Source organism: Pezoporus wallicus, unplaced genomic scaffold (genome assembly GCF_028554395.1).
Source record: "Pezoporus wallicus isolate ANWC-B61680 ecotype Strahan unplaced genomic scaffold, APGP_CSIRO_Pwel_v1 contig_7293, whole genome shotgun sequence".
NCBI classification, from domain to species: Eukaryota; Metazoa; Chordata; class Aves; order Psittaciformes; family Psittacidae; genus Pezoporus; species Pezoporus wallicus.
In genome coordinates this window covers 1,470,952-1,478,903 of record NW_026637242.1, presented here as the reverse complement: position 1 = coordinate 1,478,903, position 7,952 = coordinate 1,470,952, and the positions used below count along the sequence as shown (strand labels likewise).

Sequence of the window (7,952 nt, the reverse complement as noted above, 5' to 3'; positions counted from 1 at the left end):
AGAGCCTTGGGTGGCATGGTTTAATGTGAGGTATCCTTGCCCATGGCAGGGGTGTTGGAACTAGATGATCTTAAGGTCCTTTCCAACCCTAACTATTCTATGATTCTATGATTCTTATCAAGGGTGATCCAGGAAATTGGCACAACATTTTCTCTTTGCATCATTTGCTGATACGGTTGTTTTCTACCTAGTATGTGGATTTCCATTACAAGTGTCCTACATTTTCCGCAAGTGAACACTTAGGGCCATACTCTTGTAACAGAGTTCCTTATTCTTCCACAACTTCCCTTAATGAAAATGACAAAAGAATGTCATTCTCAGTGCCAAAAAAACACAACCAAACAAACAAAAAACCAACCAACCAACCAAAAAAAAACCCAAAAGGAAACGGAAAGGAAGTTGTTCAAGTTGCCAGAGATGTCAAAAAGGAGTAACACACAACTGGCATAACTTCATTTGATATGAACATAAATTTTTGGTTCATTTTCAGTTTTCTTCATTTGATATGAAGTTAATCGAGGATCTCAGAATGAATGTATCTTTGACATCAAAACTGGAGGAATAGTGATTGGAATAAATTATAAGCTTTGGAGAAACTGCTGTGTTTTAATACGCTAGTAACTCTGAGGGCACACACATTGAGAAGGAGTGAACAGATACATGCTCCCAAGAAGGATACTAAAGTTAACCACATTTAAGCAACACGCATACAAGTGACACTGGTGGTCTTCAGTTGGCTAGATCAACTCCTTGTGCAGACAATTACCATTTCGTTCTGGATTGCCTTAAAAACCTGTAATTAGAACACTTAATTTGAATCAACTCGATATTTCCCTTTTTTTTATTTGCAGTCTTAGTGCTATTAGTGGTTTTTAATCATTTAGGCTAAAGATCAGAGCAAAACTGCTATTATTACTTATAAGGTTAGATACATGGATTAGGAATACATCTGTCAAAAAAAAAAAAAAAGGGGGGGGTTGTCTCTTTTTTTAATTTTTTCTGGTAAAAGGAAGATATTCTCTACAGGCAGTATTACAGCTATTACAGCTGTGTAGCTGCAGTACTGTTCTTGAAGAATTTCCTCAGCCCCACAATACTTTTCTTAACAGCAGGTGTCTCTGCTTTCCCGCGTATCGGATTTAGCCCCGGCTCCGGCTCCCCCAGCCCGTCCTGTGTACCCTGCTCACTGTTTTCACACCCCACCTGAGGTAGCAGAGACAATAAGTAATAGGCCCTACATGCTGTTCTGTAAAGAAGATGCTGTAATGGCACAACCATTGCAAGAAAGAGCAAAAATAGATCTATAGGCAAAATAATACTTAACCAGTTATGTGGTGCTGACTCCCCCTTGGAAAGCTAATTTAGTAGATTAGCTGCTGTCCTTACTATTTGTGATAGCTTTTCGTGTTTTAAACATACTAACATTTGTTTATCGTGCAAAGGCTGTCTTACAAGGGATACACACAACATGCCATTTGTCAGTCTCTTCTGGTCTCTCTTTTCTGCAAGGAGACCTCATAGCAGCCTTTCAGTATCTGAAGGGGGCTTATAGGGATGCTGGGGAGGAGTCTTCATTAGGGACTGTAGTGACAGGCCAAGGGGTAATGGGTTAAAACTTAAACAGGGGAAGTTTAGATTGGATATAAGAAGGAAATTCTTTCCTGTTAGGGTGGTGAGGCACTGGAATGGGTTGCCCAGGGAAGTTGTGAATGCTCCATCCCTGGCAGTGTTCAAGGCCAGGTTGGAAGAAGCCTTGGGTGAGATTGTTTAGTGTGACGTGTCCCTGCCCGTGCCAGGGGTGTTGGAACTAGATGATCTTAAGGTCCTTTCCAACACTGACTATTCTATGGTTCTAAGTAGTGGTTGCTTTCACAGAACATTCTCCTTCCCCTGCTCCATGCTGCAACTTTAGTCACAAAACAGGCTCACAGGTCTGACTGACCTGAAATATTAGGGGAATATTAATGTACACCTCTACTACAACATGAAAAATATATATGTAAGTGCGAAATCAACGCTTTCCATCCTTTCTCAAGCAGTACTGGAGTGGAGCACGTGACATTTACTTTTCTTTGGATCTGGGTCTCCTGCTCTCGGGACCTAAGGAGCTTTGACTATGCTATTCTTCGGGCAGCGCTGGGTGGGAGCCCATCCTTCTCTGGGATGAACGAAGTAACCTCTGAGACTCCTGTGTAGCTTTCACTTAGCCTACAAGTGACTGGGGGGGGGGAAGGCTATTTTTGGGGTGCGTGGACAGCTTCGGAAGAAGGGGGTGAAGGCAACATCCCCCCTGGGGAGCGCCCCTGCAAAGCTTGTAAGTGGTGAAGTTGTCTGGCTAGCTGTCGTGGCTACGCGCCGCCACTCCCCGTCCGCCGCGACGGCAGGGCCGGGGCCGAGTCGGAGTCGGGGGCGGGTCGGGCAGCGCCGGGCTGGGGGGAGGAGAAGGAGGAGGAGAAGGAGGAGGAACTGCACCCCGCCGGTCCCGCTGCACTCACCGCCCCTCGCTCGGCGCAGCGGCGGAGGGGCTCTCGGAGCCGGGTCGGACGGGGAGGGCGCCCGCGGGACAGGTAGGTACGGACCATCCATTTCAGTCTCCCCCAATCCTATCCCATCCCATCCCATCCCACCCCGTCCCATCGCTCCACTCTCCGCAGGTGCGGCTCCGGGATGCCGAGGTGTCGGAATGCCGCGGTGCCTGGATGCCGCGGAGCAGTGCGGCGGCATTCCTGTTAAGGCGGCGGCAAAAGCAGCATTGCTCCCGAAGCGGAGCGGACGGGGCGGGGTTTTTGCCCTGGGCAAAGGTGGCCTCGAGATAGCGGTGTGATGCCGGCCCCCTGGTCCGATAAGCCGGTACCGTCACCTTTGCAGAGCATCCGGGCGCCCGTGCGTGTTTCTCTCCGTGTTGAGGCTGGTGGGCGAGCGGGCTCCGGGCAGGCTTATCCCCGTCTCCCCAGACCGCATCGCCGCTGTCTCCCAGGACGAGTCAGTTCAGGCTTTCCCGTATTGCTGCGGAAAGATCTTTTTTTCTTAAGGGTTGCCGTTCGTTTTCAAGGAAAGTTTTTGACAGTCCTAAACAGAGACTGGATCGAGCACAGATACTGATATAGAGGGATGTTTGTATATGTATGTAAATAAGCGTGACTTGCACGTGAAAATGCACATCTGTTACATAACTTGACTTTGTTCCAGCATTATGTCCTTCAGCAGAGGCTGCCTAGAGAAATTCTCAGTTGTGTGGTATCCTGTACAGATTTTCTTTTGAAGACAGTTATAGTAGTGTAAATATTTCCTATTTTGCGTTCCAGCCAAGAAGTAGGCTTGATCTGGAAATGTAGGCACAAATCAATTAGGAAAAATAGGCAGCTCCTTTTCCTAGAATGAACTAGTAATGCAGGCTTTTTGGTAATCTTACGGATTACCTAAACGTTGCTGCCAGTCACTGGGAAATCAAATGTAGTCCAAGTATTCATGTATTTCGCAGAATCATATACAGCTCTGAAGTTTTTCTCAAGTACCAACTTTCGGTTACAGAGCAAGTTTAAAACCTCAGTTTGGACCAATGCTGTCAGTACTGAAGATGTTCCATGGCATACTTCCTCAGGTCTGTAACTGAGCTTTGGCAGCAGCAGTTCGGAAAGCAGATTAACATAATGACTCTATTTAGGAAAAATGGTTTTATCCAGCAACTTGGAAGAAAAAGAAAAGCCAAGTCTGGAGAGTTTCCCAGCAGATAAGCTGCAGACCTACGGTGAAAAGCCTTAGATGCCTTGACTGAGCAGCATGTCTGATGTGAGACTGAAGCTGAAAGCTGGCTTCAGTTGCCTTGTCAACACCCCTAAATGACATTTGTACCCAATAACACAATACCATGAGGAAAGCATACGTAATTAGGTATGTGAGTTCCTCTTGAAGTGGAGGGGGGCATCCAACTGTCAGAGCTGGAGACAGAATTTAGGAAAATAACAGCTTGGGTGTCCAAATTATCTGTATCAATTGCTACTTAGTGGCTCTGCAAATGAAACTGTACTAGGAAGCCTACTTTTATTTCCTGTCTCAAGACAGAAAGGTCAGCCAGGCAGGTGTGCTGCAGGTTTTTAATAAGCTGGACAAACAGTGTAATTTAGGCTCACATTTCTACTTGTTTGCTCATGCAAGTCGTCACCTGCATAGCATCAAAATGTGGGACCTTATCTCGTAAAATTAATTTATTTTTTCTTACACAGACAATTATAATCACCACATGGCCTTGTCAGACAATCAAATTTAAATGGTATCACTCCCACAAGAGGTGGATCAATTGCATCATATTAGTGTTCATAGTTAATGTGCTGTGGAGAAGGCATGGCTTTGTGTTTGGCTTCTTAAGATGGTGCAGTTTTAAGTCTGAAGTGTTAAAAGTCTCTGCTAGAAGATAAGCCATTCACAGGATTGGCAATGAATTTTCTGCATCTCAGTGACTGCAATCCATATCTTGCAAAAAAATTCTCAGCTGATGGTTGCTCAGTGGCCTGTGTGTAGTAAGCTGGTGATATCTATTTAATTTCCTTGGAAATCATGTATCAGAGTTACCCTATTTCGAATACCAGGTGGTGAAAAGGTCTGGAGTCTGCGCTGTTCTCCAGGGTCGGGCCTCTGCGTGCCAGTTTCAACCCCCCTTGGACACTCCTATTAGGCAGAACCTGTATTTCCTTTGCCTCAATAACTCGATGCTTTAGTCCTTCATTTACCCTAAATTTTACTGTTTCACCGATCTAGCTCAAACATGCATAGCTAATGCCAACAAAATGCAGTTGGAAGTGTGGGGTTGTGTCCTCATAGGTGGACCTGTCCAGAGGTTAACAGTGTTAAATGAGCTGTTCCTGCCCTGCAAGTGAACAGAAGATTTTGACCTAGTGAGCAGTCCTTTGGTGATTCTCATAACCTTGTTTTCCATGAAAGAATGTATTCTGCAGTCTGGGGGCATACACCTGGGGAGGCAAATGCAGTTTAAGAAAAGCAGTTAACTCATCTATGCAAAGAACACAGAAACTGTGGATTAACATACTTAAGTTTGATTAACATCTAACAGAATCTGGAGTGGGCTTTTGGCTCCAGCTGGTAAGGATCCCTTGAATTTATATTCAGATTAGTTGGCAGGAGACTTGTAATGTGTTTCTACATACCTTTTTCTTGTCTAGGTATTTTCACTTCTACTCATTGGGGAAGTAAATGGCTTTTGAGGAAGAGAAAACATAAGCAGATTCTTTGCATAGGTACTACAATCTTAGTCAAAACAAAGATATGTTGATTATTCCATAGAGAATAGTGTAACTTGGATGTGATCCAGTAAATTAATTTTTTAAATACAACACAGTGTAGAGCAGTAAAAGTCCATTGTAAGCCTTTCTTTGGTGGTAGAATGGTGTAGTGAAATTAGAGTCAAAGTTTTTACATCCTTACTCCCATTAAGTGGTGTCGTTGTTGATGATTGATGCCAGTGTCACCAGATTTGACTATGTAGTAGTTATGTTACCAACTCACTATCAGCAATGGCACTTGACCCTGATTTTTAATATCAAGAGATGCATTTGACAGTAATTGGTAAGCTGTAAAGATTTGAAACATGTGCTAGAATCAGCATATCATGAACTTGGGTATAACTGCATTATTCTTTAATCTATGAGGAGAATCTGTGTCTTGATACTCCAAATGTTTTTTTCTTATAAAAAAGATATATATCATCTAAAGCCATCTGTCAAAAAACCAGGAGGAGTATTCCGGGGAGGGATTTGCTTTACTATAATAGCTTTATTGATTGTGTCAGTGTTCTTGTTAGTTAACCTATTCAAACTGTCTGGTCTTTAATTGATGTTTTGCTTGTGTAAGGATTTGTAGTTCATGCCTTTGGATGTACACATTAGGTTTATATTAAAATGTAGACAGCTAGCTTTTCATCTGTTATCTCTGTTTTGTATCTGATTGCCAGAAAAATTAGCCAATAGTCATCAATGTGGTGCTAATTCTGACCTCTTTTGGTGTGCAAGACAATGAAAGAATATAGATTAGGAAACAAAAAGCATAATTTTACCTTTGACATTGACTTACTGTGTGACCTTAGGGAAGAAATTTAATCTTTTTATTGTTGCTGTACAAGAACACTCTTCTAAGCCTACAAAATTATTTTTGTTGAACACTCAAAGATGAAAGTTAACTTCTGCAAAGAAACTCGAATATAAAAACTTCATATTAATGTGCCATGTTTAAAATAGAAACACCAGCACTGACAGCTGTAGGTTGTATGGCTTTGGCGTCCCACCACTCCAGTCACAGGAGTGACTGTACAACAGCAGAAAACAATAGCAAAATTAATCTTGCCTTTTACAATCTACAATTTAAGACAAAAGACAATAAGAAACAAGGAAGGACAGCAAACTAGTTAAAACAGCTGTCAAGCAGAGTCATTATTATTAATCAAAAATTATGGAAATTAAAATACTTAAAGGGATTAATAATAGTTTTTTTTTCAGGGGAGAGTCTTCAAATAGGAGGCAATGTAGAATTGCTTCTCTGAAACGCCAGTGTATTACCAGTGAGGGCTGGTACCATGGCCTTGCTGAAGAAGAGGTCAACATCTTGATAAGTTCAAGAAATGCTGGGCATAGGAAGAGACCATGAAGGGCAAGGGGAGGCTCAGAGAAGTCATGGCTTTAGACTAGCAGGTGGATTTGTCAGGCTGGACAAGAGAAGTTCAGAGGGTTTTGTGGTGTGGATAAAGTTGTGCAGGCATAAGCCCTGGCCCAGCCTGGTGGTGTCTTTCATAGGTGGTGCTGGTCTGGAAGGGTGTGATCAAAACTGGTGCAGGACATAGAGAAGGAGGGATGGTCAGGACTGCTCAAGAAAGACAGATGATCGAGACAGTAATAATGTGTGTTTTGGGCAACTGGCACATCTATGAGTAATAGCAGGGTGGAATACTAAACCAGAGAAAATATATTACTTTGATGGACTGCAGCTGGATTTTCTCTCGAAAAATGGACAGGACACAAAACAAGAAGCAAGCTGGTAGTTATTCCATGCACAAACCCATTTCTTTTGGAAAAAAGCCATTGCTTTGTAAAGTTTTCCATACACTGCAAGCATTATTCTATGAGACCTTGCCACATCATGCTTACGTTCTTCAAGGGTAGATCCTTTAAGCTCTCTTCAAAGTGAGTACCGCTGTGTTCTGTAAGTAACAGTACAAGAAAAATACATGCAACAGAAAATGATACAGAGAGGCAGTAAGGGTGGGAGGATGTTGTTCTTAACATATTTTTATCTTAGATCTGTAAGAATATTTTTCACTAATGAAAACAAAGACATCCGTACAGGGTCTTGAATTTGGTGTGTATGCAGAATCTTTTGAAATTTCTCCTATATAGAAATCTTGTTTTATTACTTTTCAGGACTTTTTTAGGGTACTTGATAAATTTAAAGGATTGACATAGCAAATAATAATATTGCCACCTGGTAAGTTGCTCATCTTTATCTTATGGAGATGTTTTGACTTTTATCTTGCAGACAGTTTTCTGAAGTACAGGATTAAAATACTCCAGGTGTCGACAACTTTGACTTGGGATTTTTTCTATTCCCAACTGCTACTTGGAACAAAATACTCTGCTGTCATAGGGCTCAGGAAAAGTCATGATGAGATCCTCATCCACAGTTCACAGTGGATGTGGCAGTGCCTGTACTCTGCAGTCATGCCGAAGCTTTGTAGGCGTGTCAGCCTGGGGTGTGGGAGCTGCGTGAGAGCTCCTCAGCTTCGGCTCTGCTCATACTCTCGTGGAGAGCCAGCATGTGCTTCAGGAAGCTCTACACTGAAATCTCATTTTGACATACAGTTTTGACTGTCATAATTCACATCCAGCGATCAGGGCTACAGGGTGCATCTCCTTTGCATTGTAGATACAGGTGGGAACAGTGAGGTTGTT

General features: G+C 42.8%; 1 protein-coding gene across 2 annotated transcripts in view; it reads left to right on the top strand.

Annotated features, from left to right (window-relative positions):
• The first annotated feature begins 2,469 nt into the window (after positions 1–2,469).
• The window catches only part of MEGF10 (multiple EGF like domains 10), a 98,680-nt gene continuing 93,197 nt past the window's right edge, over positions 2,470–7,952 (top strand). Inside the window, exon 1 of one of the 2 annotated variants that reach the window (XM_057404398.1) lies at positions 2,470–2,567. The gene's annotated coding sequence lies outside the window, so the exon portion shown is untranslated. Of the gene's footprint in view, positions 2,572–7,952 lie in introns of both variants that reach the window. The other variant, XM_057404399.1, reaches the window with a different exon arrangement.